The sequence below is a fragment of the Rattus norvegicus genome, chromosome 1 (genome assembly GCF_021556685.1).
Source record: "Rattus norvegicus strain SHRSP/BbbUtx chromosome 1, alternate assembly SHRSP_T2T, whole genome shotgun sequence".
In the NCBI taxonomy this organism is placed as follows: Eukaryota; Metazoa; Chordata; class Mammalia; order Rodentia; family Muridae; genus Rattus; species Rattus norvegicus.
In genome coordinates, this window is record NC_141534.1 from 87,250,739 (window position 1) to 87,266,187 (window position 15,449).

The 15,449-nt window shown below is 39.5% G+C and overlaps 1 pseudogene; it reads right to left on the bottom strand.

Annotated features, from left to right (window-relative positions):
• Ncl-ps2 (nucleolin, pseudogene 2) overlaps positions 1-15,231 on the bottom strand; it is a 425,843-nt pseudogene extending 410,612 nt beyond the window's left edge.
• Between the last annotated feature and the right edge of the window lie 218 nt (positions 15,232-15,449).

Consider the following 15,449-nt stretch of genomic DNA (forward strand, 5'->3'; position numbering starts at 1 on the left):
GGTGTAATTCTGACAGGTCTGCATTTATTTGTTACTGGACCATTTTCCCTTACTCCTTTTAATAGTCTTTCTCTTTTTTATGCCTTTGGTGTTTTGATTATTATGTGATAAGAGAAATGCCGTTTCTGTTCTCATCTATTTCATGTTTGGTAGGCTTCTTGTAAGTTTATGGGCACCACTATCTTTAGGTTAGGGAAATTTTCTTCTGTAATTTTTTGAAGATATTCCTGGACCTTTAAGTTGGGTGTCTGTGTTCTCTTCTATACTTATTTTCCTTCAGTTTCATCTTCTCATTGTTTCTTGGATTGTCTGGATGTTTTCAGTTAGGAGCTTATTGTGTTTTATATTTTCTTTAACAATTGTGTCAATATTTTCTATGGTATCTTCTGCCTCTGAGATTCTCTCTTCTATCTCTTGTATTCTGTCGGTTGTGCTTCATCAATGACTCCTTATCTCCTTCCTAGGTTTTCTTTCTCCAGATTGCCTCACTTTGTTATTTTTATTGTTTCTATTTCCATTTCTATATCCTGGATGGTTTTGTGAAATTCCTTCACCTGTTTGGTTGTGTTTTCCTATCATTCTTAATGGGATTTTTGTTTCCACTTGAAGGGTTTCTACTTATTTACTTGTGTTGTCCTGTATTTCTTTAAGGGAGTTATTTATGTTCTTCTTAAATGTCTCCATCCTCATCATGAGTTGTCATTTTTAAATCCAAATCTTGCCCTCCAATGTGTTAGGACATCCTGTATTTGCTTTGATGGGAGAACTGGGCTATGATGATTTCAAATAATCTTTGTCTTTATAGCTTAGGTTCTTGTGCTTGCTTTTCTCCATCAGGTTGTCTCTGGCGATAGCTTGTCTTGCTGTCCCTGCCAGTGGCTTTACCCTCCTGTAAGCCTGTGTATCAGCACTCCTATAGATCTGTTTTCTTTCAGCTAGATCTGGGTACAGAGAGCTGTGGGACAGGATCAGCTCCAGGAGCTGCTGGAAACTGGAAGGGCCCTGTCCCAGACTGCTCCTGGGTTTGTGTGTCCTTAGCCCTCCAGGAAGGTTACTCAGAGCAGAAAAGCTGGTCTTACCTCTCCTGTCAGTTCTGCTTTGCTCCTGGTGAATGGCTTTTAGCTCTGCATGCAGGCAGACACCAGAAGTGTCCTGTGCCTGACTGCTACCAGGTTCCTGTTCCCAGAGGACATAGAGGGAACTAGACGGGTTCCTCTTTGGCCAGGAATGTGTGCAGAAGTGAAAGTCTTCTCTGAGCTCTCAGGTTTGCCTACACATTTGAGAGTCTAGCTCTCTCTCCCAACAAATTTGGATACATAGAGATGTGGGACAGGTTTAGCTTCTGGAGCAGGTAGAAATCATGAAGGCTTCCCTCTTTTTGAGTAGGCATTAGGTCCAGTTAGATAGCTTTGTGCTTCTGTGGTTGTCTTTCCAATCATGTCATTCTTGTGCCTCACAATCTTCATACTTAGAGTATGAAGTATATGTTTGAGTGATTGTTCCTGACCCTTGGCATATTGAGTATCAGTTTACTTTATGATAATCACTTCACATGGAAGAGATTTCCAAGCTATTCTATTTCAATTACTCCAAATTCTCTATCTGAAGTACATTATGGCTTCAGCCTCATTAATTTTTTAAGTTCTTGGAGATAAAAATGTTAACAATAGTTGATGTTGTTTTGGGGTTTCTCTTAGAGTCTCCTGACCAACTACTTAAGAGAAAGTTCCTCATGCATGATATTGTGGTTTTGTTATATAGTCCATAGTTCTTGGGAAAGAACATTATCATGCCAAAGGGCACAATATCTTTAAACTACATATTAATGTTTCACACATATCTGGACTATATGTGACTTTAGATAAATATTGGATAATATAATTTTGTTTTTTTTCAAATATCCTTAGTATTATTTATCCCTACTTCTCTTCTGTCACTGTGTATTAAGCTCTATGTCCTGTCTACAGCTAATGCATTCCAACACATTTTCCCATTTCTCCCTTTGTAACACCTCATGAGCTATTCCAGTGTCTAGAGTTCCTCTCCCAACTGGTCAGTTTTTACTTTTCTGATTTCTTTACTTACTCTAACCCTAGGTCCATGAGAGCAGTAGAGCTGACTCTCCCTCTAGCCAGCTGCAGTACTCCAAAGAGTTGCCTAGTTCATTGTTAGAGTTGTGAGTGAGCTGTCCCTTAAGGATATGACTACAGGAGACCTGTTCCTACCACTCATCTCCTGTGGGGTAGAATGGATAAGGGAGAGAACCCTCCTCCGCAATTATCCCTCATCATCTGCATCAGGTAGGATACTTAGCCTTGGAGTCACAAGAGCAGGAGAGATATCTGTGCCCTCTCAGTTGCAGCACTCAGAAGAAAGGGCCTTATACCTAGTCTGTCAGCACATTAGAGTTGATCCTGGTGTCAGGAGTTCAGATCAGCCAACTGCAAGTGCATGGCCATGGAAGAGAAGGGCCTCACCACTTATCTGACATGTGTAACATGGTCAAGGGTGAGATGACTGCCCCTGACACCTTGTCACATACAGCAGGCAGGACAGCTGATCCCAAATTCGTCAGACCTGGAGAGCTGCTCTTATCCCTCACATGCTGCAGCATTTGGGAAAGCAGACACTGCACCTTACCTTGGCAATACTGTAGAGATTGCCCTTGATGTAGAGTTTGCAAGTAAGCCAGCTCTGAGCACAATGAGTATGGGAGAGCTCAGAGCTCTGCCTCTCATCTGTTGGGCAGTGTCAGTGTCACAGACAAAGGAAAGATGTTCTCCTCCCTTCCCTCATGCCTCAACATCTATGTCAGGCAGGACACCTTGCTCCAGAATCATGAAAGTGGAAAATTTGTCATGTCCATTACTAGCCAGAACACTCAAGAGAGCAGTACTTTTACTCTGCCTAGGCAGCACAGTATAGTTGACCCTGGTGGTGGAAGTTCCTGGTGAGTTGACTCTGAGTAAACAACAGTCAGAGAGCCAGCTGGTTGACCAGCTCAGAAACTTCCCAACCCATATCCAGGGCTTTTAATTAGTCTACACCAACATCCACACCATTGATTAATGGCTGGAGTGAATGAAGTAGTCTGTCTTAAACAAAGTGTCAGGCTGTCCATGACACAGGGGAGCAACAGGATATCTAAGAGGAGTACCAATGAGGTTCCAGCATTTGGGAAGTAACAGAATAAAGTATCAGAAGTCAGAGGCCCCACACCAAATTGAAGAGTCATTACAATGAATATTTGCAAACAAAGGTGTATGGACCAAAGGTTATACTGTGGGACACATTGTGACACACTGTAGATTCATCCATGAGATAATTTTTTTCCTCCAGGTGTTCTCATATGAATAAGATTATTATTGTACAACTTGAAGTGAGTCTTACCTACTGGGAGACCCTCCCTAATTGAAGCACAAGAACAGAGTTCAATGCAAATGCATGGGATTTATTTTCTGGTACTTCAGGATCGACCCTCAATCGGGCTTGCCTCACAGCAAATAACTAGAAAATGACTCTGAATGGCAATAACAAGTAGTTTTTAATACTTTTTCAGGGTACAGGTTACATTAGCAAGGTAACAGTTTAAACTTTTGGCTAAACATTTCGATTTATAAATCTATTAGCTAGCAAGCATCAGTCAATACATTCTGTGAATTTTCGATTCAAGAATGTTCCTATGGGTGGAGAATGGAGCATGGATTAGCATCAGTTGGAGGCAGGAAGCTGGAACCTAGCTTAGCCTTACCCTAAGGCAGGTGGATATGAGGCTGGCAAATGCCACTAGAGTCCTTCAACTATGTGGAAGGAAGAGATGAGTGTAATTAGGGTGTTTGATGTGACATTTATAAAGAACAAATTAAAAGTTAAACAAATGAAAAATAAAAACAAAAGCAAAGAGGCCCATATATTTAAATTTTTGAAAAAATTATATTAATACTTAAGTGGAACTTTAATGGACCATTCTAATAGAGGTATAGAAGACAATAATGCTGAGAATAATGTGTATGAGTTGATCTCTGGCTGAATCTTGCTTGGTCATGTGAAAGGGGACTACATGACAGGTTTCCTGCCCTTGGATCAGAGTCAGCAGGCCATGGGCCTCCATAAATATTGATGGTTGCTGTGAGAATAAGGTGTGTGTGTGTGTGTGTGTGTGTGTGTGTGTGTGTGTGTGCGCGCGCGCATGCGCGCACACGCGCGCGCGCACACACGTTTCCATGTTTTTCCTTTGAGGAAAAAAATTAATAGCTCTCATGATAATCAGAGGAAGTACAAGTCCAGCGAGTGTCTAATGTCACACTAAAAGGGTAGAACTCTGTGACCTTCAGGACCCCTCCTAAGACTGTGGTAAAGAACCATGAAAACATGCAGAAAATTATATAATTTCTCAACAATGTAAAATATAAGGGTACAATATGAATTATATAAGGAGTTTCACAGATCTAAAGGAACAGAGGCAATTGCACTATGAGCCAGCTTGTCAGAAAGATACTAAGGAAGGAGATATGAAGATATCCAGAGTGGTAGTCAGAGGGCAAGACCCCACCCAGCTATGTTTTGTTTGTTTCTTCTTACAAAGGCACAGAGAGTCTGAGTTCAAGGTCATCCTGAGACAGAGGGAGTTTAGGTCCAGGCCCAGGTATGATAGGAATGGTAATTTCAGGACAGGATCCCACCCACCTATATTATCCTCTACAAAGGCAAGCAGAACTTGGAAATTTATTGTGCAATATTTTTTTTAAAATGTACTTGCTGCCCTTCTGCTAAGAATGAAGTGGGCTGGGGTCATAGAATGTCCATTCCTGGGATTTCAAAGCATTGAGTCTTTTATGTGGTTTCCATTATTCACTCTTATGTAGTGGAAATGAGCAAACAGACAAACAGGAGTACAAAAGGTATAGTTTGAAGAGAAAAGGAGCACCAGATAATATAATGCTGAAGCCAAATATTGTACTGCAGATGATACAAAGTTTAAAGCTTGCCCTTATGCTAAATGAAAACAGGGATTTTTAGCATCAGGACATGACTCCACACAGGTAATCCTGCAACCTATGAAAGGAAGAAGGATGAGGTCCTAGGCTGTAGTGGCTATTTCAGGTTCTGGAGGCCATAGGACAACTTGCAAGAATCAATTCATTCCCTCTATTGCATGTGTTCCAGCAATCAAACTGAAATTCTTTGGTTCAGCACTGAGACATTTTAAATTTTGAGACGTTAAAATTTTATTGACTATCACCTTCTGGCTTTTCCCATTAATTTATTTATTCATATCACATCTTGATCAATGCCGCTCTTCAAATTTCCCCTCACAGTAACCATCCTCCACTCCTTTTTCATTCTGCTCTGAAAGGTTAGGGAAGTGCTGGGTATCTTCACCCCACCAACCTGAGATATCAAGTCTCTGCAGGTTTAAGTGCATCCTCTTCCACTGTGACCAAACATGGCAGCCCAGCCCAGTTGAGAAATGGATGCCACAGAAAAGCAACAGCTTTAAGGACAGATCCCAATCCACTTGATGGGGAACCAACCTGAAGACTGGGCTGCATATTCTCTCTATTTGTGTCAGCAGCCCTGGTTGGCCTTTATGGTCTGTGTTTGGTAACTCAATCTCTAAGAGCCACCAAAGGTCCAGTGAAGTCAATTCTGTTGATCTCCCTGTGGATATCCTATCCCCTTCAGGGTCCTCCATCTTTCCCACAGCTCTTTCATTAGTGTACATGAAATCTGTCTAATGTTTGACTGTGGGTTTTGGCATCTGTTTCAGTCAGGTGCTTGGTAAAATCTCACAGAGGACAGTTATTCTAGGCTCCAATCTGCAAGCATAAGAGAGTATCATTGATAGTGTCAGAGATTGGTGCTTGCCCATGGGATGGGTCTCAAGTAGGGCTGGTTATTGGTTGGTATTTCCCTCCATCTCTGTCCCTTTTACATTTGCATTTCTTTTACGTAGGACAAATATTGGGCCAAAAGTTTTGAGGATGTATTTGTGTCCTTTACACTACACTGTGGTTCCTGCCTGGCTACAGGCATTGGCCTCCTTTGGTTCCTTATCTCCACTGTTTGCATTGAGCTAAGGTCACTTGCATTGATTTTTGGGGGTCTTCCACTATCCCATATTAATAACAAGTCCTAGAGATGCTCCCAACCTCCCACACCAGCTGCAGATTTTCACTCATTCTCCTGGTACTATGACCCTCTCTCCTGTCTCTCTCCACATCTGATCCTGAACTCCCCTTCCTCCTTCCAATCCCCACTCTCACACAGTTTCCTCTGTCTATCTGCTTCCTATGACTATTTTATTCTTGAGGGTCTTCTCATCCTCGTTCCTCTTGAGGTTGCCTGTTTCCATTCTTTCTGTCAGCTGTCAGGGCTTCAGTTCTTTCCCCACACACAATACCAGATAATGTTCCCCTCTTCCCCTTCCTTTCTCCTCTCTTACTCAGGTCACTCCCTTCCTCCACCCTTGTGATTGCTTTCTTCTCCCTCCAAAATGGGATTGATGCATCCTCGCTTGGGCCCTTTAGCTTGTTGACCTTTCTGAGTTCTGTGGACTGTATCTTATTTATTCTGTATATTTTTGGACTAATGTCCAATTATTAGTGAGTACATACCATTTATTTACTTTTGGGTCTGAGTTACCTCACTCAGGATGACATTTTTTAGTTCCATCCATTTACCTGCAAAACTCAGGATATCCTCATTCTTAATAGCTGAGTAATTTTCCATTGTGTTAATTAACCACATTATCTGTATCCATTCTTCTGTCATGGGACATCTGGGTTGCTCACAGCTTCTGGCTATCACAAATAAGGCCACTGTGAAAATAGTAGAACATGTGCCCCTGTGGCATGGTGAGGCATCTTTGGCATATATTCCAAAGAGTGGTATTTCAGAATTTTTAGGTAGGTATATTTCCAATTTTCTGAGGAATGTACGTGGTCAGAGAAATGTGAATCAAAACAACCCTGAGACTCCACCTAATACCAGTCAGAATGGGTAAGATCGAAACCTGACGTAAAAACATAGTTTGGCAAGGATATGGAGAAAGAGGAACCCTCGTTCATTGCTGATGGAATTGCAAACTGGTTCTCTCTCTGGAAATCAATTTGAGTTTTCTCAGAAAATTGGAAATATTTTTATCTGATTTTTAAGTGGTAATTTTATTGGTTGAGAATTTCATGCATTTATACAATACACACACACACACACACACACACACTACTTCTTTCTTTTACTGAGTCTATTTTAGTTACAGTGTATTAGTGTGAATGTACTGTGAAGGTCATATTAACTTCCAAACCTAATATGGACACTGGAGACAATGAGAAAGCCATCCTCTAGTTACTCTATACTGGATGTATTATTCCATCTTCTCCTCTCATTAAGGCTAGGAATCCTGTTCATGCCTACTCTTAGTCTTCTGACATATAGAAAACTTCCCAGGCACTGGCATCATGGGGTGAGAGGAAAAGATGAAAAGTCTGCAGAATCAGTAACACTTCCCAATACATAGCAACAAAGTTCTAAGACTTTACCATTGATTGTATTTTTTATGATAGATTTATTTTATTTTATTTTTATTGGAAATTTTTTATTTATATTCCAAATGATATTCCCTTTCCTGGTTTCCCTCCCATAAAGCCATATGCCATCCCCATCTTTCTTCTTCTATAAGGGTGTTGTTTCTCCCCAATCACCCCAGACCCATTTGCTATTCCCATCCCCAATATTTCTCTAAACTGGGTGATTTCTCTAAACTGGGCAAGACTAAGGGCTTCTCCTCCCATTAGTGCCCAACAAGGCCATTCTCTACTACATATGTAGCAGGAGCCATGGGTCTGCCAATGTGTACTCTTTGAGTCGTGGTTTAGTTCCGGGGAGCTCTGGTTTGTTGGTATTGTTGTTCTTATGGATTTGCAAGATCCTGCAGCCACCTCAATTCTTTCTCTAATGCCTCAAATGGGGATTCCATTCTCAGTTCAATGGTTAGCTGCTAGGATTTGCCTCTGTATTTCATGCTCTGGCTGAGCCTCTCAGGAGACAGCTACATCAGTGTCCTGTCAGCATGTACTTCTTGGTTTCATCAGTATTGTCAAATTTGTTGGATATATGTTTATAGATAGATAGATAGATAGATAGATGATGATATAGATGATATAGATATAGATATAGATATAGATATAGATATAGATATAGATATAGATGATATAGATATAGATATAGATAGATATAGATATAGATATAGATTAGATAGATATAGATATATAGATATAGATGATATAGATATAGATATAGATATAGATATAGATATAGATATAGATATAGATATAGATAGATATAGATATAGATATAGATATAGATATAGATATAGATATAGATATAGATATAGATATAGATATAGATATAGATATAGATATAGATATAGATATAGATATAGATATAGATATAGATATAGATATAGATATAGATATAGATATAGATAATGAATATTTTTGTTCCCCTTTTTAAGAAAGTTTGAAGCTTCTGCCATTTAGTCATCCTTGAGCTTCATGTGGTCTGTGGATTTTATCTTTGGTAATTTGAGGTTTTGGCCTAATAACCACTTATAAGTGAGTGCACACCATTTGTGTGTATTGGAATTGGGTTACCTCAGACAGGATGAAATTTTCTAGTTCCATTCATTTGCCTATGAATTTCATGAATTCACTGTTTTTGATAGCTGAGTAGAACTCTATTGTGTAGACATACCACATTTCCTTTAACCATCTGGAGTCTTTTCAGCTCCTGACTATTATAATTAGGGCTTCTATGAACATAGTGGAACATATGTTTTTGTTGTATGTTGGAGCATCATTTGGGTATATGCCCAGGAATTGAATAACTGGCTCCTCAGGTAGTACAATGTCCAATTTTCTGAGGAAACTCCATTCTAATTTTCAGAGTGATTGCACCAGCTTAAAATCGCACAAACTATGGAGGGTTGTTTCTCTTGCTCCATATCCTCACAATCATCTGTTGTCACTGAGATTTTAAGATAGCCATTATGAATGGTGCAAGGTGGTATCTCAGGGTTGTTCAGATTTGCATTTCCCTGATGACTAAAGATATTGAGCATTTCTTTAGGTACTTCTCAGTTATTCGATATTCCTCAGCTGAGAATTCTTTGTTTAGCTCTGCACCCCAATTTCAATAGGTTTATTTGTCTCTTTGGAATCCATCTTCTTGTGTTCTTTGTATATAATGGATATTAACCATCTGTAAGATGTAGGATTCTAAAGATCTTTTCCCAATCTGTTGTATTCAGTTTTGCCATAATAACAGTGTCCTTTCCCTTACATAGCTTTTGCAGTTTTATGAGGTCCTATTTGTATATTGTTTATGTTAGAGCATAAAGCATTTGCGTTTTGCTCAGGAAATCTTCCATAGTACCCATGGGGTCCAGACTATTCGTACTTTTCTTCTAATTCCTGGATTGTATCTGTTTTTGTTTGTTTGTTTCTTAGTTTGTTTTTTACTTTTGGAGAGCTCCTTGATCCACGTGGAATTAAGCTTTGAACAGGATGATAAGAATGGGACAATTTGCATTCTTCTACATGATGACCTCCAATTAAAGTAGCACCATTTGATGAAAATGCTTTCTTCCAATGGATTGCTTTAGCTCCTTTCTCAAAGATCAATATTTGGGTTCATTTCTGGCTCTTCAGTTCTTTTCCACCAATCTACTTGCCTGTCTCTGTACCAATACCATGCACTTTTTATCAGTATTACTTTGTAATACAGCTTGATGTCAGGAAGGGTGATTCTACCAGAACTCGTATAAATGGTTAGGATAGTTTTGGCTATCCTGTTTGTTTTGTTATTTCAAATGATTTTGCAAATTGTTCTTTCTAACTCTGTGAAGAATTTACTTGGAATTTTGATGGAAATTGCATTGAATCTGTAGATTGCTTTTGACAAAATGTCCATTATTACTATATTAATCCTGCCAAATCATGAGCATGGGAGATCTTTCCATCTTCTGAGATTTTCTTCAATTTCTTTTCATAGACTTAAGTTCCTGTCATCCAGAACTTTCACTTGCTTGGTTAGAGTTGCACCGAGGTAATTTGTGATATATGTCTAGAAATGTGTGAAAGTGTCATTTCTGTAATTTCTTTTTTGCCTGTTTATCATTTGACTAGAGGAAGTCTACTGATTTGTTTGAGTTAATTTTATATCCAAGCACATTGCTGAGTTTGTTTTTCAGGCTTAATAGTTCTCTGGTGGAACTTTTGGGCTCACTGAAATATACTATCGTACCATCTGGAATTAGTGATATTTTGAAATATTCCTTTCCAATTTGTATACCTTTGACCTCTGTTTATTGTCTGATTGCTGTGGCTATGACTTCAGGTACTAATTGAATAAATAAGGAGAGAGTGGTCAGCCTTGTCTAGTCCCTGATTTTTAGTGGGATTGCTTCAAGTTTCTCTCCATTCTGTTCAAGGTCGTCCACTGGTTTTCTGTATCCTGTTTTTACTATGTTTAGGAATGGGCCTTGAAATCCTGATCCTTCCAAGTCTTTTAATATGTAGGGGTGTGGAATTTTGTCAAGTGCTTTCTCAGCATCTAATGATGTGATCATGTAGTTCTTTTACTTTCAGTTTGTTTACATAGTGGAGTACATTGAAGAAATTCCATATATTTAGCAATATGTATAGTGTTCCTTTTCTTTCTATTTTGTGAAATAATTTGGACAGTATTGGTATTATGTCTTCTATGAAGGTCTGATAGAATCCTGCATTAAATATATCTGGTCCTGGGCTTTTCTTGGTTGGGAGAATTTTAATACCTGCTTCTATTTCTTTAGGAGTTATGCGGTTGTTCAGATGGTTTATCTGTTCCTGATTTAACTTTGGTACCTGACGTATGTCTAGAAAATTGTCCATTTCCTCCAGATTTTCCAGCTTTGTTGAATATGTGTTTTTGTTGTAGGATGTGATGAATTTTTGGTTTTTCTCAGGTTCTCTTGTTATCTCTGCTTTTCATTTCTGATTTTCTTAATTTGGATACATTCCCTGTGCCTTCTGGTTGTTTATCTTGTTGATTTTCTCAAAGAACCAGCTCCTGATTTTGTTGGTTCTTTGTTTAGTTCTTTTTGTTTCTACTTGGTTGATTTCAGCCCTGAGTTTGATTAATTCCTTCCAGCTGGTCCTCTGTGTGTATTTGTTTCCTTTTGTTCTAAAGGTTTTAGGTGTACTGTCAGGCTACTAATGTGTGCTCTATCCAGTTTCTTTTTGGAGACACTCAGAGCTATGAGATTTCCTATTAGCCCTGCTATTATTGTGTCCCATAATTTTGGGCATGTACCTTCTTTTAAATTACAATTTAAAAAGTGTTTATTTATTTCTTCCTTGACCAAGTTATCATTGAGTAGAGTGTTTTTCAACTTCCATGTTTTTGTGGGCTTTCTGTTGTTTTTTGTTGTTATTGAATGTGGTCCTCCAGGCTGGAGGTTTGCCAAGATTTCTGGTCCAGCTAGGTTCTCAGGTCCAGAAGAAAGGAAGAGAACTGGGGCAGGTGTTGTTCTGCCTCTGTTTCAGGCCATGCTTATCGAGCAGGAGATGGATTAGACAGCAAGGGGTGCAGGGTGTCTTCTGCTGGTGACTTTGGGGACGGAAAATCTCTTTCCCATGTGGCAGTGTTACAGCACTTATGGCAGTAGCTCTCAGATGATGGAGTGATTCTTTGCACACCTTTAATTCTGGACATGAATTAAATACAGTTTCTTGGTTGGGTCACCTCATCTATATATTCACAGTCATGGTCCTGTCTCTACAACTGATTTGTCTTAAGCCTATGTGACTTATGGTCACATCCACACTTGTGGAGGAGGGGCTTGCGGCACTTCTGTACCTAACTTGGTCTGTCTCAAACCTCTCTATTGAGGTTTGTGGGGGCTTCAGCTAGTGAAACCCTGATCTTGGATGCTGGGGATGCACCTACCATCCCTATTAGGGATTCCAGAGTTTTGTCCTGTCTCAACCAGGAATCAGGCTACCTTTCACAACTTGCCACCTCATTATTGAAGACCAGCCTTAGTCCGTGATGATGTGAATGGATGCATGAACAAGGTATATGCATGAATAGGCCAGCAATGTTAAGACTGAGGCTGAACCCAGCTGTGTTGATCCTTTCCAGTCTTTCTACTTTGGTTAACATGGCATCTTGGCTCTCATGTGTTATATTTGATTGCCCTGCCTTCCTGACATTGTGAAACACACTCTCTCTCTCTCCCTCCCTCTCTCTCTCTCTCTCTCTCTCTCTCTCTCTCTCTCTCTCTCTGCTTTTCTCTTCTACTACACTTTCACCTTGTCCTTCTTCAACTCATACCTACAGTTGTGATTTTAATTTTTTTTCAAATATGAATTCTAATGATAGTTTTTCAATTATTTAATATCTCCTATAGCTCACCAAATTCCAGGGGTAGTAGAGAGGAGAGTATACAGGTATTGGGAGTGGACCTGTTTAGAAAGGTTCTTTAGATCAACTCCCATCTCTATTGTCTGTAAATCAGCAGTCCAGTTCTGTAGTCAGCAGAAGAATCTCAGTTCACTCACAAACACCTCACGGATTCACCACTAATCTAACATTGTTATCTCTTAGGTTTAGTATATTGAGTTTAATGTTGAGGTATTTGATCCACTCTGACTTTTATTTGCATAGGGTGATAAATGTGAATCTATTTTCATTTTTTACATAAAGACTTACAATTAGAGCAGTATTATTTGTTGGAGCTATTCTCTTTTTTCCATTGCATCGTTTGGGCTTTTTTTGTCAAACATCAAGAGTCCATGTGTGTGGGGACTCATTTTCGGGTCCTCACTTCAACTTCATTGACCAGCCTGTTTTTATGTGAATGAAATGTGGTTTTTATTATTATTTCTCTGTAGTAAAGGTTGAGAACAGGTATGATGACGCCTCCAGAAGTTCTTCTATCAAACAAAATTGTTTTAGCTATCCCAGATTTTTTCTTTTTTTTTTCTTCTCTTTTGTGAGATTTTAAAATTTACATTTCAAATGTTACTCCATTTCCCTGTTTCCTGGACATAAGCCCCCTATCTCATCCCCCTCCCCTTCTTCTATAAGGGGGTTCCCATCCACATCCACCTTCCATTTCTGCCCTCCTCGACATTCCCCTACACCTGGGTGTCCAGCCTTGGCAGGACCAAGGGCTTCTCCTTCCATTCCTGCCTAACAAGGCCATACATATGCCACTGGAGCCATAGGTCAGTCCATGTATACACTTTGGGTAGTGGTTTAGTACCTGGGAGCTCTGGTTGGTTGGCTTTCTTGTTCTTATGGGGTTACAAGCCCCTTAAGATCTTTCAGTCCTTTCTCTAAGTGCTCCAATAGGGATCTCATTCTCATTTCTATGGTTTGCTGCTAGCATTCGCCTCTGTATATGACATGCTATGGCTGTGCCTCTCAGGAGACAGCTATATCAGTCTCTTGTCAGCATGCACTTCTTAGCTTCATCAATCTTGTGCAGTTTGGGGGCGATATAGATATAGATATAGATATAGATATAGATATAGATAGACATTGATAGATAAAAAGAGATAGAGTTATACAGATATGGATATAGATAGATGTAGATGTAGGAATAGATAGATAGATAGATAGATAGATAGATAGATAGATGATAGATAGATAGATAGATAGATAGATAGATAGATAGATAGATAGATAGATAGATGACAGGCAGATATAGAGATAGAGAGAGAGATAGAGAAATATTGTATACCAATGTGGCACAGGCTCTGCTTTTTCCAAATGAGGTTGAGAATTTATTTCAAGGCTTAAAACACTTGTGTTGGATTTTTTCTGGCAACAAGAGTTTTGGATCTTTCCTGTCTTGGAATATTCTTAGAAGGCTCTGTCTTTGACCAGATAACAGTAAAAAACCTAGAGCCCTTTCATTAAAAGAAAGAGAGAAATAATGAGATGGAAGGAACTATTCAAACTTTGTCTTCTTTCCTTGTGGATTGAAGTCCCCCCCTTCTCCTCTGCTACCTCAGAAGCCTCTTCTGCCTCCAAGTCCTCCTCTGCCTCGACCTTGACCAACAAAGCCACCTCCTACCTTAGGTTTGGCCCAGTCCAAGGTAACTTTCTTTCCATCAATTTCTCCATCTTTCATAGCCTCCTTGGCAACTTTGACATCTTTTTCACTATTAAAATCTAGAAAACAAAGCACTTTAGAAGAAGTAGCTTCCCAATCAGTGACTATTTTTGTGTTAACAAAGCCCTCAAATGATTCTTTTTAAGATCTCTTCAGTGGTATCCTCAAACAGACCTTTGACAGAGTTTTGGATTGCTGAATTCTTGAATTAGGATATCCCCTGGGTCCTTGCAACTCCAGCATGATTGCTCTGCCCAGAATTTTCATTTAATTACAAGAATATCAGGCTCCTTTAGCATCTTCAAATGAAGCAAAGTCTATAAATTTTAGATTTGCCATGTGAGTTCTGGGCACTTTAATAAAAATTGCTTCCTCAAATACTTACTGAAGAGTTTCTTCTGTTGCACTTTAGGAAAAGTTACTTAAAATAAAAGTCTCTGATTCACCACTCCAAGTGCTATTCTTTGCAGTTCTCTCTTGCTTTTCTTTTCTTTTTTTTCAGCTCATCAACTTCCTCATCTTCAATCTCTGAGGCAGAAGTAGGAGGAGATGCTTTTGCTGGCTTCACTCCTTTTATTACCGGTAGCTCAAATTCATCCTCTTCCTCATCATCTTCATCTTTATCCTCATCACTGTCTTCCTTCTTGGTATTCTTACTATTCTTAGTCCTATTGGCTGGACTAATGCTGCCTTTTAACCAGGAGTTGGTACCAATGTTTTTGCTTGTGAGTCTCCCTTCTTACCAGTTGTTGGAATTACTTTGGCTGGTTTAACTGCTTCTTTGGCTGGTATGGCTGCTGCCTTTTTGCCTCGGGTAACAGCTGCTTTCTTAACTGGTGTGGGAACTACGGCCTTTCTTGTTTGTGAAAGAACCACCTTCTTTGCTGGAGTTGTGGTAGCCTTTTTGCCTTTTTTCTGAGGGACAACAACCTCCTCTTCTCCACTACTGTCATCTTCATTTTCTGACATTTCTTCATCTTAGTATCTTCTTCCACATACTTTGGAAGAGAAGCCATTTTCTTGGAATCATCATGGGTTTTACCAGCCTTTGCAAGTTTCACCATGATGCAGATTATGGCAATGGCATGTTTGGAGAGCGAGCAACTCAAAACAGCTTAACAGAACCCATGCAAAGTCGAGTACAGAGGCAGGTAATGAAGATTCTGGTACAGATACAACTGCCTGCCAGCTACAGCTAGCATCTGAGGCAAAAGCTGTGTTAGAATTTTGATGGTAATGGCATTGAATCTATACATTGCTTTTGGTAACATGGCCATTTTCA